Source organism: Lissotriton helveticus, chromosome 1_1 (genome assembly GCF_964261635.1).
Source record: "Lissotriton helveticus chromosome 1_1, aLisHel1.1, whole genome shotgun sequence".
Classification (NCBI taxonomy): Eukaryota; Metazoa; Chordata; class Amphibia; order Caudata; family Salamandridae; genus Lissotriton; species Lissotriton helveticus.
Genome location: NC_136057.1, coordinates 1,214,811,878 through 1,214,830,171, shown reverse-complemented (window position 1 = coordinate 1,214,830,171; position 18,294 = coordinate 1,214,811,878).

Sequence of the window (18,294 nt, the reverse complement as noted above, 5' to 3'; positions counted from 1 at the left end):
TTTCAGCATTGTAGGATGGCCACACCAGTGCGGCAACTTACTAGACACCACCTCGGTGCCATCCGGATCTTCGCATCTTAGCGCCTTGTGGTGTCTTCTATTCAGAAAATATTGTTGCGCTGCCTTTGGCCCCATTCGCACATCGGTCCGCTACTGACGCCATCTCACAGGCCAACGGGGCGCCCCACGCCGACTTTCAGCATTGTAGGATGGCCACACCAGTGCGGCAACTTACTAGACACCACCTCGGTGCCATCCGGATCTTGGCGCGTTGTGCTGCCTTCGGCCTATTCGCACATTGTTCCGCTACTGACGCCGCCTCACGTGCCAACGTATTTTCTTCGCATTTTATACCCTATCCTGCATAACAGGTCATGTGACTTGTTTATAAAACTTTTCATTGGTTCATTTTACTTTTGGTTTCCTAATGATGGAAGGCTTGATCATATGACCTAAAAACAACACTTTTCATTGGATGAAAACTTTTTTTTTCCCCAAACGATGAAAGCCCCACCTTGTTTCTGGATATTTCAGACTGAAGCTGGCGTCAACATGAAAGCACCACCATCTCGTGGCTCCGTTGTGGTCATTCCGCGAGCAATCATGGCAGCCGCTCCCCACCAGTAGCCTGCAGGAGTCGGGGGCCCCCAAAACTTTTGTTGAATCCTCAAGGCGGAGGGGACGCTTTCGAGAATGGGGTCCAAGACCTAGCAGACAAGCGTGCGATTTCCAAGGTGTCCCAGGGCCATTTCAGTGGACCAGGCCCAAAAAGGAAAGAGCCTGCCGCCATTTTGAGAGTCCTGTGACAGCCGCCTATCGCTGCACCGCAAGAGTGGGCGCAACTCAGCTGAATTGCGGCTTTTGACACAGTGGACCAAAAGCGGACGGAATGGCAACTGAAACGGTAAAGGGGCGCCCCACTACAGCAGACGAAATTCCACCTGGAGAGGCCCGTTCACGCCGCCTCCCCCCCCCCGGGGCTCCCCACGCCGTTATTCGGAGGGCGGCAACTAACTGGACATCACCTTGGTGCCATCGTTCTGCTGCCTTGGAACTATTCGCACAACAGACCGCTACTGATGACCCACCCCCCGCGACGCCCCACGCCGGATACCGAAATCAGTGCGGCACCCAGGCAACATCACCTGGGTGCCGTCCAGAAATCTGGACGTTGTGCTACGTTGGGACTATTCGCACAGCCGACCGCTACTTCCTTCATTTTCCCTAAAAATGTTTAAATGTTTTTACTGTTTTTGTTTTGTTGTATATATTTATAAGTTATTAAAGTTTTATAATCTTACTACTTTGTTAGAGTGCTATATATTTTTAATGTGACACATAATTGTAAAAACTTTGATGTACAAAGAGTCATCCCTGGAATCTTCCGCTTCAGGCTCGGTCCCCTCCCCAATCACAATACAGGATGGTTTTCAGATAGTAGGAACGCGTGTGCTGTGACGGATCTCATCGGGTGTGGGCCTTGATCTACTATAACTCCTTTGAAGAGGGGTGATTCTTTACAGCTGGGGCCATAAACTACATCTGCAGGGCTAGCTGATAGCCTAGGACCGGCCTGGACAATTGGACACAGAGGAAAAGGAGTGTCAGAGGGTGCGGTAGTGAATAGGGCGAAAGGGAGGTGTCGGGCGGGCACAGGGTGTGATTCTCAGGGAAGAGCAGCGCAGATGGGGGGAGGTTTATTACCCATGCATAAGACAGAGAGCGGGGGTGACCAGTGCCTGGGGGAGATGCTTGCGAGGGTGGGGAGCCATGCTAAGGATCGACAGCGTACAGAGAGTGGGTCTGGTCAAGGCATCTAAAATGGCTGCCGTGCACGACAAAAGTGTGGCATTTGAAAAAAGGCAAGATGGCGCAGACAATGTTTTTCAACACTTCCTGATTTCCTTCGAATCGAACGTTAACAGACGTTCGGGCATATTACCAAAGTTAAGCGATATTTATCCCTAACGATGCTTAGCAACGAATTTTTTACCGCTAAGCATCGTCAGAAATTATCGCAGATAAACCTTGCTATTATCAAGGTTTATCGCAAATGCCATAAAAAACGACCGCAATGCATTAATATCGCTGAAAACTCAGCGATATTCATGCATTACCGAGCTAATGCTCTTAGCCATGTTATCCACCTGCCATTGGATAACATGGCTAAGAACTGCTCAGGGCAGGTGGTACTTTTTGGAGATATTCGCGCTTAGCGCGAATATCTCCAAAAGTTGGTAATAGAAGATAGCGATGTTAGCGACTGTTTCCAGTCGCTAACATCTTGACATGCCCACTTTGCATGTCATTAGTGATAAATATCACTGACATGCAAAGTGGAGCCCAAGATGGTCGCTATCTCCTACTAGCGGTCGCTAACTGGTGTTAGCAACAGCTAGGTAATAGGGAGATAATGTTATCTCCGCGAAGCGGAGCGCTGTTACAGATATATATCTTTTTTTGAACGTTAATTTCTCAAAATCCACTGGAGCACATATATTGAGACCTAGCAAAGGCACATCGGGCTACCAGTCCCTACAATTTTGCCAAGTTTCGTGCAAATCCATTCAGCCGTTCGATTATTATTATTTTTATTTTTTTTGCCCCGCGGGGGGCCCTTTTAAAACCTCCACATCAAACCTAAGAGGTCAAGGAGGATCTACTATGCCCCCTTATGGTCATTTGCCCCTTCGCTTTGGCCTCCTCTTGACTCTCGATCCTACCGAGAGACAAGATGGCGGCCGCTACGGACTGTTTGGAATGTTTACAGACGCCGGAGAACCAATCAGCTTCGCAAAGCTCCGTAACGCGAAAAGTACGCGAAGCGGAGCGCTGTTACAGATATATATCTTTTTTTGAACGTTAATTTCTCAAAATCCACTGGAGCACATATATTGAGACCTAGCAAAGGCACATCGGGCTACCAGTCCCTACAATTTTGCCAAGTTTTGTGCAAATCCATTCAGCCGTTCGATTATTATTATTATTTTTTTTTTGCCCCGAGGGGCCCTTTTAAAACCTCCACATCAAACCTAGGGGGTCAGGGAGGATCTACTATGCCCCCTTATGGTCATTTGCCCCTTCGCTTTGGCCTCCTCTCGCCTCTCGATCCTACCGAGAGACAAGATGGCGGCCGCTACGGACTGTTTGGAATGTTTACAGACGCCGGAGAACCAATCAGCTTCGCTTCACAAAGCTCCGTAACGCGAAAAGTACGCGAACTGGAGCGCTGCCCGGTCCGCTGTTACAGATATATATCTTTTTTTGAACGTTAATTTCTCAAAATCCACTGGAGCACATATATTGAGACCTAGCAAAGGCACATCGGGCTACCAGTCCCTACAATTTTGCCAAGTTTCGTGCAAATCCATTTAGCCGTTCGGGCTAAAAGTGAGGCCAACCGCCCTATGGAAAACTCAATGTTAAAAACACGTTTTGGGACCCCCCTTTTTTCTCGGCTCCCCCTTGACGAACCCCCCCCAAATTTTCAGGGGCTGCTTAGAAACATAATGTTCCATTTTCCTGAAAATTTCAGCCAATTCCGTCCACAAACGCCAAAGTTATTAGACATAGAATTTTCAAAAATCCCATAGAGAAAAAATCCTAACTATATATACCTACTGGCGACCGCCAGTAGGTAATAAACATATACATATATATTACCTACTGGCGGTCGCCAGTAGGTATATATAGTTAGGATTTTTTCTTTGGCGTTTGTGGACGGAATTGGCTAAAATTTTCAGGAAAATTGAACATTTTGTTTCTGAGCAGCCCCTGAAAATTTGGGGGGGTTTGTCAAGGGGGGGCCGAGAAAAAAGAGGGGTCCCAAAACGCGTTTTTCCCATGTTAATTTCCATAGGGCGGTTGGCCTCACTTTTAGCTCGAACGGCTGAATGGATTTGCACGAAACTTGGCAAAATTGTAGGGACTGGTAGCCCGATGTGCCTTTGCTAGGTCTCAATATATGTGCTCCAGTGGATTTTGATAAATTAACGTTCAAAAAAATATATATATCTGTAACAGCGCTCCGGGTAGCGCTCCGGTTCGCGTACTTGATGCGTAACGGAACTTCGCGAAGCGAAGCTGATTGGCTCTCCGGTGTCTGTCAACATTCTAAACAGTCCGGAGCTGCCGCCATCTTGTCTCTCGGTAGGATCGAGAGACAAGAGGAGGCCAAAACAAAGGGGGAAATGACCATAAGGGGGCATAGTAGATCCTCCCTGACCCCCTAGGTTTGATGTGGAGGCTTTAAAAGGGCCCCACGGGGCAAAAAAAAAAAATATATATATATTTTCCGGGGGCCATCTTGTCTCTCGGTAGGATCGAGAGACAAGAGGAGGCCAAAACAAAGGGGCAAATGACCATAAGGGGGCATAGTAGATCCTCCCTGACCCCCTAGGTTTGATGTGGAGGCTTTAAAAGGGCCCCGCAGGGCAAAAAATAAAAATTAAAAAAAAACAATTTCCGGATGCCATCTTGTCTCTCGGTAGGATCGAGAGACAAGAGGAGGCCAAAACAAAGGGGGAAATGACCATAAGGGGGCATAGTAGATCTTCCCTGACCCCCTAGGTTTGATGTGGAGGCTTTAAAAGGGCCCCTCGGGGCAAAAAAAAAATCGTTTTTTTTTACGTGGGGAGCACCCGGTACGCTTTTGTGCAATGGGCGGTGGTAATCTAAATGATGAGGGGGGGGGGCAGCGTTCAAAGCACATCAGCGTGCATAAACACGAAAATGTTTTTATCTACCACGTACTTGACTTATCTCTCTGAGATGCATTCCCTTGTGTCTCGGCAATGGTAGTCTGTTCATTACATAGATCGCTCGAGGGCGGTAGTACAGACCGCGCGTAGGAAAGGGTCAAAAGCCAGGGGTATAGGAGTATGTAACAAGCGAGCCATTTAATGGAAAAAACTAAACGTGACAAAGGTTGATTTTATAATTGAAAGTATAACAGGATCAGTTACAATAAAATCGTCCATACGCACACCATGGGCGAGTATCATGGGTAACATTACTTCGAAGCTTTAATAATACAATAATCAATAATGAAAAATCGACATCAATAGGGTTGTCCGTATGCCCAGTCAGTACCCTTCCCCGCAGGCCATGTGCACAAAGACCGCATATATCCCCCATAACGTCAAGGCTAAGTAACTAGAACGTCATAAGGAGTTGCAAGTCGCTCCCATACTGGCGCCATTTTAGTCAAGGCCAGGCAGGTCCAGAGTATAGTTCAATGTCTCCAATAAGTAGCGGCAGGACCAGAATCCCTTTCGGCAGTTCAAAAAGTTCGTTAGCGCCAACAGAAAGAACAGGCAGCATGAATCATGACTCAAAGGCGAGGGAGGCAAAATCTTCCCTACCGGGTCACGCTGAGGTCCCACCGGAGCTGATCAAGTTGGCAGTCTACAGTGTCTCTTAGTAATTTGGACAAAAACTGGCGTCAGCATGAGAGCACTACCATCCTGTGACAATGTTGTGGCCACTTCTGGAGAGCGGGACAGCAGGCGTATCCCTCCGCCGATGCACTGAATCAGCCTCCCTCACGGCATTAGATGTGGATAAGGCGGCGGACACCCGTGGCAGCGGGATATCCATGGGGGATAGTCGAGCAACAGTGGCGGTTGCCCCCATCGGAAGCCCCCATCGGAGCGGGTGAGACTCAGCTGGCCGAGCGAGGCACTGTGCCGCAAGGACGGGCGCAACTCAGCTGGCCGAGTGAAGCGCTGGGGTGCAGCTGAGGAACCTCCACCTGGGGAGGTGGGGGAGGCTCGTTCGCGCCGCTCTCCCTCCCAGTGCATCCCACGCCGTCTCCTGGCGCAGGTATATGTGATGGTCGGACCAGGCAATAAGAGGGGGGGGGTCATCAGGAAGGCATTCACCCCCCCAAAAGCTTCAATTAAGTTGAATGGCTGCAAGAGCCCCGATTACACCAGCAGCCCTGTGAATATGCCGATCTTGGGAAAAGTTCCTCTGTTGGATTGCAATGGCTGGAGTGATGGTCTTGGGAAACTGCTTCCGAAAACTCTAAAGGCCACGAAAGCTTGCTATGCTGTTCCTTTGGAAATGCGGTGCTGGGTGATGGAAGTTATTGAAGAGTTGGCAGTGGTGTTTTTTGTGGATTTTGGATGCTCTGCCACAGTCCATTCGAGTTCCAGGGTAGACCAGAGTTGTTCTAGTGGACCAGGCCCAAATCCGGGGAGTCGGCTGCCATTTTGAGCGTTCCGCAGCAACAGCCGCTCTTCACCCCGGCCACCGGAGCGGGTCCCCGGCCATCCAACCGAGTGGAACGCCAATGGCAGTCATGGTGCAGCTGACCGGGGAGTGAAACACTAAGGCTCGCCCTGCTGCAGCTGACCGCGGGGACGGGCCTTTGCGCGTGGTGTCGCCCCCGGGCTATTTGCACAACGGTCCTCCACCCCTAGGCCGCCACCTATGCTACCTCGACAGGAACAGCGTCATGCATTTGGTTCGATGTTGCAGCAGGCTGCTATGTAAATAGTTATTTAATAAAAAGTTTTACCGTGTTACTTTGCTGGTGTGTTGTATATATTTATAATATTTGCATAGGGTTTGTCGTTATTTTGGGTGGGGTGGGCGGCGGAGCCGAGCTAACTTCTCCTATTTAGTCAGCACATAAATTTACTTACTGGTGCGCATTTGGGATATCGGTTGGGGTCGGGTTCGTCGTACTGAAATAACCCTTCAAGTTTCTGGTGTAGGCTACTCTCCCATTCACTAGCTCCAGAGAGAGTCGTTCCTAAGTAAGGAAAGTGCTATATTTTTTTTCGTCCTTCACATGCGGATACCATGTTCGGGCTTATTTTTCTCATTCCATTAACCGTTCGATCACCGCCTCAGTCATACAAAAAGCATTTTTTTATTGACCCAGGCGTGCGCCACACATACTCATTCAAACCGTACAAATCAAGGCCCATGCGCACATTCATACCATACAATCTTTCACGCTCCCAGTGATGGTCTGCACTCCATGCAATATCTCACAGCGCTTGTCTATGTCTTTCCCTACATGGAGCACGGTGCGGTCCATGTCCACTCTATTCTTCAGTCGGAACTCTGATGTAACCTACAGAGGAGAAAAGAAAGGGGGGGGGGATACAGCATTCAGAGCATGTCAGCGCGCGCAAACACGAAAAAGGTTCTACTTATGTATCAGACTAGCTGCAGGAACGTGTCATACAACAGTTCTTGGCTATCCCTTTCGCATTATTTTTCTGTGTAACATATCCTCCCCTTCTTATGATGCAAAAAAATGTTTCATTTTGTTTGTCTCTAAATTCGAGTTCCCTCTTCGTGTATTTGTTTCTCAATTAGTCGTATTTTATGGGACAAAATACCAAACCTTACATTCGGCAGATACCTTAAGCTACGGTCGACCATTTTCTAATAATTCTGGAAAAGGGGCAGGTGTGACGGATACAAATTTCAATCAATCCACAATTCAGGCAAAGGGTCTGCATTATCTGTTTTCTATTGTTTGGGAATAACAGCCACTATTCAAAAACCCAACCAACCTAGACGATTGTTATGACGCTGATTCCATACTTCCTTCGAAAATTGTTTATTGCAAAAATGTCAGTCTACAAATACGGGCCTACAACCACGTGGGCCGGCCACGGAGCAAACTGGAATCGTATATGATGAGAGGACATTTACACTGTAGAAAAACATAACAGGCGGGCCATTAGGTTGCAGGAATTAAGGTGTCTAACAGTTGCGGAATCTGTGGACGTTAATTTTATAATCAAAGTACGACAGGACCAGTTACAATGAAATTATCTAGATATACATTTCTGGGCAAGTACCATGAGTAACGTTAATTCGAATTTTTAATAGTACAGTAATCAATAATACATCAGAACTTAATATCAATATGGATGTCCAAATGTTCAATCAGTACCCGTCCCCGCCCGCCATGTGCTCCAAAACTGCATACATATCTCGTGATATCAAGGCTGAGCAACCAGTACACATCAAGGAGTTGCCAACATGTGGGATACATATTATCCAAATAGAAGCAGTTACCTCGAGAATGTTTGTCTGTATGAGGTTCTACAAAATTACATATTCAAGAGGAACATCAAAGAAGATATTGATAAAGGAGTGTATGCTGTAATTGGAAGTGAGGGATGTCTGGTCATTTTGGGCGAGGCCGGGCAGGTCCAGAATATAGTCAAAATGTCTCCACCAAGCAGCGGTCGGACCAGAACCCCTTTGAGTAGTCCAAAAAGTTCCGTTAAATGACAATAGAACGGACAGGCAACAAGAACCATCAGTCAAAGAGGGGAGGGCAAGTTCTTCCCTACCGGGTCACGTTGGGGCTCCACCGGAACTGATTGAATTGGTAGTCTACAGTGTTTCTGGATGTTTCAGACTGAAGCTGGCATCAGCATGAGAGCACCACCATTCCGTGGCTACGTCGTGGCTATTCCGCGACCAATCATGACAGTCACTCCCCATCGGAAGCCTGCGGGAGTCGGGGGCCCCGGTGACTCTTGTAGAATCTTCAAGGCTGAGGGGACGCTTTCAGGAATGGGGCCCATGCCCTAGCAGTCAAGCGTCCGAGTTCCAGGGTTGCCCAGAGCTATCCTTGCAGGCCAGGCCCAAGTCTGTGGAGGCGACCGCCATTTTGTGAGCTCCGTGGCAGCCGCCTGTCGCTGTTCCGCAAGAGTGGGTGCAATTCAGCCGGATGGCGGGTGAGACGCTGTAGCCGCAATAGCAGGCGTAACTCAACCGGCCGAGTTAGGCACTGTGCCGCAAGAGCGGGCGTAACTCAGCTGGCCGAGTGAGGCACTGTGCCCCAAGAGCGGGCGCAACTCAGCTGGCCGAGTGAAGCGCTGGGGTGCAGCAGAGGAACCTCCACCTGGGGAGGTGGGGGAGGCTCGTTCGTGCCGCCTCTCCCTCCCAGTGCACCCCACGCCGTCTCCTGGCGCAGGTATATGTGATGGTCGGACCAGGCAATAAGAGGGGGGGTCATCAGCAAGGCATTCACCCCCCCCCACCCATGGCTCGCTGGATGCCACCTCAGGGTGCACGAATGGGAAGGCCAGTACAACAACATCGTGGCCGTGGTGCTTCCGGGCCATCCACCCAACGACCTCTTCGGCCGATGGCTGCCAGCAAGGCCCCGCCCTATACGTGCCGGGGGCCTCATCTTCCGGATGGGATTAGCCGCGGACCTACTGCACAAGGAGGGACAGGAACAGCGTCATGCATTTGGATCGATGTTGCAGCAGGCTGCCATGTAAATAGTTATTTAATGAAACGTTTTACCCTGTTACTTTACTGGTGTGTTGTATATATTTATAATATTTGCATAGGGTTTGTCGTTATTTTGGGCGAGGTCAAAAAGCGATCCCATCAGTGGCCTACTGACGATTTTTATGTTATAGTTTGCTTGCATGATACAGCGGCTAGTCTGCATTTTATATATATGTCCTTTTTATTAGGGGTGTCCTCCGGTGGAGTCGGATGATCTACCTCTAATAAACGGTCCGGGTTGAACCAACTACCAACAAACGGGGCAGAGATAGGCATGAATAAGGGGGTACAAAGGGGACAAAAGTCTGCACTACCTATCCTTCACTATCCGCAAAGACTAAACAGAGTATTGCGACTCTGCTTATTTGTGAATAGAGAATCACCCAAAGAGAACCAATTCTGACCGATCAATGTTCGGCCAAACAATCAATCAAATGAGGGATAAAAATAGGCACAACGGATTACAACGGGGGCTAAAGCCTGCGTTACCTATCCTTCACTATCTGCAAAGACTAAACAGAGTATTGCGACTCTGTGCTTGTTTGTAAATAGAGAATGAACCAAAGAGAACCAATTCCAAAACAGTAAATGCTTGGATAACAATCAATCAAATGGAGAGGGAAGCAGGCACGACGGTTTACAACGGGGGCAAAGGCCTGCGTTACCTACCCTTCACTATCTGCAAAGAGAGAATACTCCTAAAAGAAAAGAGGGGGGGGCAGTGTTCAAAGCACATCAGCGTGCATAAACACGAAAATGTTTTTACCTACCACGTACTTGACATTTTAAAGTTTTTGATATTTGCTATTAAAAAAACATTGAAATTCACTGAAAAAAACATAGGTTATAGACCATATATAGTTAGGAATTAGCATTTACAAAACCTTGAAAATTCACTGAAAAAACCATGGGTTACAGACCATATATAGTTAGGAATTAGCATTTAAAAAACCTTATTTTACTCACACAAAACCATTGAAATTCCATATATAGTTAGTTGCACTAACTATATATCGCGCACCCGCAATCCACTGCTGATGATGTCACATATTACATCATTCATGACATGGTCAGTGACATCACTGATGACATCACTGATGACATCTCAAATGACATCACTGATGACATCACTGATGACATCTCAAATGACATCACTGATGACATCACTGATGACATCTCAAATGACATCACTGATGACATCTCAAATGACATCACTGATGACATCACTGATGACATCACTGATGACATCTCAAATGACATCACTGATGACATCACTGATGACATCTCATTTGACATCAATGGTCACATCACTGATGATATCATTCATGTGACAATACAATGCATCTCCTCACACTTTAATATAACCTCTGTTACACCCAGTGTTAAATACAGAATATAACTTTTTAAACCATTGACACACCAATACTAGTTACTACATACGCACTCACTGATTCCTATGTCTACACACACATTCACTCATTCACCCATACAATCATTCATACATACAATCACTCATCTTTACAACACTATCATATGCACTCATACACCTATACAGACACTCAAACTCTGCCACTCATCCATGGAGTTACTCACACACCTAGTCAGTCCTGTAAAGAATCTATCACACTTCCATTTTCTCATCTATACAGTTAAACATAGAGCACCTTACATTTTCAAACATATACTAACACATACTTACTCTCTTATACAATCACTGATACAAGTACACATTGATCTGCACAGAGTCACACACCTCCCAGCCAGCCACACACACACTCAGTCTCCCATACAAATACTTGGGCAACCAATCAATAACCCATATCGCCACTCATATAGCTACTGATCAACACATGCAGCAGCTTGCACAACAACAGACATACTGATGCACACTTTCAGACAGTTTAGTCACTAACCCATGCATTCAGTAAAACGCATTTAATCACTCACTCATACAGTCAATCACGCACCTACTAAAACCTTCATTCAGACACTTATCTTATACATCCACTCATTCTTCAATATGTAAAACATATTTAAACTTTACAGAAACACACAGTCACTGGATGATGTCATCAGTGATGTCATTTGAGATGTCATCAGTGATGTCATCAGTGATGTCACTGACCATGTCATGAATGATGTAATATGTGACATCATTTAGCAGTGGATTGCGGGTGCGCGATATATAGTTAGTGCAACTAACTATATATGGAATTTCAATGGTTTTGTGTGAGTAAAATAAGGTTTTTTAAATGCTAATTCCTAACTATATATGGTCTATAACCCATGGTTTTTTCAGTGAATATATATATATATATTACCTACTGGCGGTCGCCAGTAGGTATATATAGTTAGGATTTTTTCTCTATGGGATTTTTGAAAATTCTATGTCTAATAACTTTGGCGTTTGTGGACGGAATTGGCTGAAATTTTCAGGAAAATGGCACATTTTGTTTCTGAGCAGCCCCTGAAAATTTCCATAGGGCGGTTGGCCTCACTTTTAGCCCGAACGGCTGAATGGATTTGCACGAAACTTGGCAAAATTGTAGGGACTGGTAGCCCGATGTGCCTTTTGTAGGTCTCAATATATGTGCTCCAGTGGATTTTGAGAAATTAACGTTTAAAAAAAGATATATATCTGTAACAGCGGACCGGGCAGCGCTCCAGGACGCGTACTTTTCGCGCAACGGAGCTTTGTGAAGCGAAGCTGATTGGTTCTCCGGCGTCTGTCAACATTCCAAACAGTCCGTAGAGGCCGCCATCTTGTCTCTCGGTAGGATCGAGAGACAAGAGGAGGCCAAAGCGAAGGGGCAAATGACCATAAGGGGGCATAGTACATTGTCGCTGACCCCCTAGGTTTGATGTGGAGGTTTTAAAAGGGCCCCGCGGGGCAAAATAAAATAAAATAATAATAATCGAACGGCTGAATGGATTTGCACGAAACTTGGCAAAATTGTAGGGACTGGTAGCCCGATGTGCCTTTGCTAGGTCTCAATATATGTGCTCCAGTGGATTTTGAGAAATTAACGTTAAAAAAAAGATATATATCTGTAACAGCGCTCCGCTTCGCGTACTTTTCGCGTTACGGAGGTTTGCGAAGCTGATTGGTTTTTCGGCGTCTGTAAACATTCCAAACAGTCCGTAGCGGCCGCCATCTTGTCTCTCGGTAGGATCGAGAGACAAGAGGAGGCCAAAGCGAAGGGGCAAATGACCATAAGGGGGCATAGTAGATCGTCCCTGACCCCCTAGGTTTGATGTGGAGGCTTTGAAAGGGTCTCGCAGGGCAAAAAAAAAATATACAGTTTTTTTAGTTTTTTTGCGTGGAGTGCGCCCGGTTCGCGAACCGGGAAGCGTTTTGGGGAGCGTACTTTCTTGAAAATTAGTGAAAAAAGTTAGAGTAAAATAATAATTGTGAGTGATCAGATGTAGGGTAGCTCTGAGAAGAGCTTTTGGGTTTATGGTACATTTAGGTACTTATAAGTAGGTACCAATGCACAGTCTTAAATTCAGAGTGAAAACTCTGTTGCCCTCATCTGAGAAGTGAACTCCATCTCCTCTGTAGATATCTTGCATGTAGTAACGCAAGTTATTGTTGTACAGGGAGCCCATTCCATGGTCTCTCATGTAAGCTGAAACAGATTTGTTTACATGCTTCCTCGATTTCTCAATTTGTGGACAAAATTGGTTCGACCACCTCCATTTCTGTCTTTGGCATATATTTGAATATACCAAGGCAGTCTGAGGAAAAAGTGCCATCAATTGCTCAAAGGTGTCCTTTAAAAGCATTTCCAGACCTACCCCAGTCAAAGTGCCCAAATCATTACCACCACAGTGCACAATTAACAGGTCAGGTTTTGGCAAATGCATAAAGGTTTTCACCAATGGTATCAATTGGTGACATTTTAATCCTCTGTGGCCAAACCACTTAATTTCCACATCTTGTAAATTGAGGTTAGGTAAATTCCTGTTTTCAGCGTACCTTTGAGCCCAATAGATGTAACTATGTCCAACAATCCAGACAGAAAACATGGTGAGAGAAGGTTCTGCTGCAGTCAGATGAAGTGTGGCAATGAAATGGCAGTTGAAAAAATGAGAGTGTAAAATGAAAAAAACTGAGGAGTTTCTGTGTTAATGAAGCAGTAAGAGTGATTGGTGGATTTTGATTGCTGAAAACAGAAAGTTAGTGTGCATGGATGAGTTCGTTGAAAGATGTATTTTCGAGTGGCGAAGAAAAAATCATTAAATGAAAGAATGCTCTTGATATGCAGGTGCACTGAGAGTTCAGAGTTCAATTGCAACATTGTTGTGTGAGAGGTCTTGCAAGAGGTGGTTGCTATGCAGAAAAAGCAGAGAGGGGGCAGAGGGGGGAAGGGTTTTGCTTTGAAAAAAAGTGAGGGAAGAGTTTTGATTGGGTGACATGAGAGATATGTGTGAGGAATTACAGCATTTCTGTGCTTTTGATAGCTGCAGACTCTGGAGTGCATACCTTTTGCTCTGCTGAAGACAAATTGTTGTGTTTCTGAGACTGTTTTGAAACTCAAAGTATTTGCTAAGGTGAGAAAAGATTTCTTTAATTTAGATAGAAAATAGTGTGCTTTAAGGAGAAAATTATGAAGAAAGTTGTGTTTTTCAAATGTTGCTTTGTCTCAAGTGTTTCACAAATAGATTTTGTTTCTTTGAGAAATTGTAATTGGAGAAAATGTGAAGTATTAGTACTGACAGGGCTTTTATGTGCATAGGAGCTGTGGAGTGTTTTCAAATTATGACTGGTAAATCGTTTTTGAGAAAAAGCAATGGTTTTAATATTGATGAGAAGGACATAATGGTGTCTGCTTCTTTATAAGGTAATTGAGAGTCTCTGATGTTATTTTTCCCATTTCAATGTAAGAAGTTTGTCTGTGGAGCAAATTGCTTGTAAATATGCTCCCACCTGTGCATGGCAAATTTAGATTTTGAATGTTTCCGTTACATAGGCATGTTAAAGGTGACTGAAACATGCTGCAAAGGCAATCAAAAAATACTTTTATGTGTCTTAAGGACATTTTAAGTCATTTCCCCATGTGCAGTGTTTTCAAATTATGAGTTGAAAATCGTTTTTGAGGTAAAGGAATGTTTTCAAAATTTATGTGCGCCATATGACCCCAAATTTCTTTTTCAGGGGTGCAGCAGGGTGTTCTTGAGACACCCCTGCACCGTCGGAAAAATTCGTAATTTGCGATGAGGTAATTGCTAATCGCAAATTGCACCTTCATTCCTATGGGCCTCCTGCTGCATGGAAATGAATGGGTAATTTGTAATTAGCAAATAGGTCATCGCAAACTAGGAATGGTAAAGAATCGCTATTTATTCCTTAAAGTTCGCTATTTAGGAAATGCAAAAAACTTTGATGATACATATGGCGGTTCATCTCTAACAAGATAAGAAGCATAGGGATAGATTTATGATGACTGGCGCATCACCAGGGATGTGTTAGTCATTCTGTGCCGCTGTTCCGTCACCTATGGTGTGCTGCATTTACAATGCGGCGCATCATGGGGCAAAAACAGCACAGATGCGTGACGTATTTGTGCCGTAAAGTTGGCGCATTGCTGGAGTTGTATCGCAAGTGTGATGAAGCTCCAGTAAGGCTGAGGGGTGGCCCTGTCGCAGGGTTTCTGTTCTGACACAGAACTGTGGACAGAGGATTGGAACCTCGGCGAATTAGGGTGTCCCAAAACTCACCTTAGTAATCAAAACCCCTTAGCAAGCTAGGTACAGTGTCACATTGGATATAACAAACTCTCAATGTTTAGACAATCCAGAATATGAACTTATAGTACCTCAGGATACGTGGAACTCATGAACAGTCGGTCGTTATATATTTCTTAGAAACCAGAACATGGAGTTAAGAAGAACACATGTGTATTTGAAATGTTTATTTACTAATGCCGTCTTCTCTACTACGCGTATCTTAGATTATACAAGTACACATATTATCAGTAGCAAAATTACCAGCATAGTCAATAGTACATAAAAAGCGAATGGTGACAGTATGTTAACATGCTGTAAATGAATAAGAGTTAGCAACACTTATAAGCAGCCGCGGGCCGTGGAGGGAGTTACGGTGGGGCAGGGAGGCGGGGAGGGGGAAGGGCAGGGTGGAGAGGGTCCACCCTGCCCCTCCCCCTCCCCGCCTCCCTGCCCCACCGTAACTCCCTCCACGGCCCGCGGCTGCTTATATCTCACCCTCCCTAATACACATAATATATTATTTGCTAAGAAGGTCTCTTTGTGTTGGTTTAGGGCGTGCTGATACTTTAGTGTCTTAGATTTGAAGGAATCACATCAGCATACACCAGCTCTCTCTTCATGTGAACCGCATCAAGTGTTGTGTATGTGTGTTCGGCAAAGCAATATAAAACCCGCCTCATGCTCAGAATTGGGAGAAGCTGCACTTATGTTATGAGTATGAAGTCGTGGAGATCAGACCTCATAACAATTCTGTATCGTGTTGTTCTTGAAACTTCAGCACTCGCTGTACAGATATAGTGTAAGAAGTAAAGCAGATAGTAGAGCAATAACATATTATTCTCATGTAAATCACGATGAACTATTAGGTTGAAAGCTAAAGCAAAAACTAAGTGTCGTGTGCAGAAGTTGCAAAAAAGGAAAAAATGGCGTTTAAACCGGTAATGAGTCCATGCTAACTTAACACGGTGTAAAGATATCCAGGACCTAGATGATACCTCCCCATGATCCGGAAACGAACTGAATAAGATAATAGAAGTGCCATCTCATGAGAGCAGATTGCAACTTTATATGTGGACGGTCCGCAAGGTAAAACATTAAAAACTAGGAAAATTTAATGCTAAAGAAAAATAAAACAGCCAAGTACTTTATTGAGTCTTAAGCCAATAGGCAAGCTAAATAATAAAAACTTGACAAATAAGTTAATGAATTGTCAATGAAATGCTAGTACTCGGCATATCAAACATGAAAAAGGTCTATGACATAACTGTGTATGCAAAATAAGCTGCAACAGCCTCCAATAGGAAGTCACCGTCTTCATCCGAAAAGAGTTCAGCCATCCAATTTAAAAGCGGAAAAGAACATAAGTGCTCTCCCAGCACCGGATCCTCTATCAACATCAGAGGACAGCTCGGTGGGTTTTCAAGAAAGCTCTGTTCCAAGAAAGACTGTGTTGCCGCCAGTAAATTCCAGGGACCAATTAGTCCATGCATCAATGCCACAGCCATAATACTTTCGCCAGGACAAACCAACTCGTGAGTAATGATAGGAGTCATCAGCTGATTAAAGTCGACGTCAGGAGAAACCGGTCCGCAGAGACACAAATCAATGGCCCAATCGAAATCACAGGTCAGGCAGTGAAATACAGGCTGGACACAGGTGAAGTAGGAGAATCGAAAAGATAATCCATATGCCGTGCTTAATATCGCCAACGGCATTGTGCCATAATATTCTAGCATGCGATTGCGGAACATTGTCAGCAGCTGCAGGGTGGGAGCTTGCACAGGAGGGACATCCATATTTAAAAATGTCAAAAAGCACAAGAGCGTCCGCTGGTAATGCAAGTAAAAATGGGAATCCACGAAGCAGAGTGGAAAAAATAGAATGAAAGAAAGCAGGGATGACTCCAAAGATTTTCTCAAATGAAGTCACGAGACCACTGGTAACAACTTTAAAAAAGTGCGCCAGGCCCTTTGTGGAGGACGCGTTAGAGATAGTCCGAACCATCTTGCTGAAATGGAAAGGCGCATCTGTATTTAAAAGGGTCTGCACCTCTGTACGGGTGTTCGCTGTGTGAAGCACGAAAGTTTCACGGGCCGAACTCAAGGCCACCTCTCTCTGAGACAAAAGAGCTCTTATTCTTGCCATGCCGTTGAAATGTGCTCCCAAGGTTGGTATTTGTGGCCAGATTGAAAACTCCCTATGTTCATGTGTGGGAGGAAATAGAACATTTCTGCAGCAAATAACCCGTTCATTTACTGTTACGATAAAATGAATACTTTTAATTAACCCAGAACAATCTTCATTATTGAGCATCAAATAACTACCATTTTCCAAGAACTTGAACGTGGGGATGATACCAGGAACTGGTGTGCCTTGCAACACGCAAGCCATATTTGGTCGGTGTTTGTTGCATGAACCGTGTAACTGTATGTGCCTACACATTAGTGAATGATCTGGCGTCTCAGTGCATTCCTCTCCATTCAGATAAAGTTCTTGATCATCTTTGAAAATCTGTATGTGTATGGAAGCGACCAGACCTCATGAAGAAAACCACTACCTAAAGGTTAATAACGACCTATTGGTATATATTTCATACAATTTGAAAACTTATATAAAGCAAAAGGCAGCGTTATTAAACCGTGGATAAGGCACGTTGCCAAAGCAGTCAACCTTTTGGATTTATACTGGAAATGTTAAAGGAAGAATTACGGAGTAGGGCCTGTAAATCTTTAATGGACAACGAGTAAAATTACTCCAACCATCATATTCCTCTAACTCCGGGATAGTAGGGGTGTTTAATTTTTTAGAAGTAGCCAATCCAAAGCATTTGGTCTGGGAAATTGTTTCATTCACAAACAACATATGATTTGGGATGAGACATGCACGGTGGAAAGCCTCAGTGCCTTGTACCTGCCAGGTTCGTGAACCCCAAACTGATGTAGATCCTGGATATTTTTACTCTGTGTTACGTTAGCATGGTCTCATTACTGGTTTAAACGCCATTTTTCCTTTTTTGTAACTTCTGCACACGACACTTAGTTGTTGCTTTAGCTTTCAGCCTACCTGCGTCAAGATCTATGCCTGCTTCAAGCAGGCGCAGGGTTTTGATGTAGCTTTGTCCTATCTGATTGTAAATGCGGCACACCGTGGGTGGCAGAGCAGCGGTGCACGTTAACTGGTGCATCCCTGGGGATGTGCTAGTTAATATAAATCTGCCCCTTTACATTTAATTATGTGCAGGGGACACAGAGTAGGTGAGGTTTATCCAAGGTTAAGAAGAGA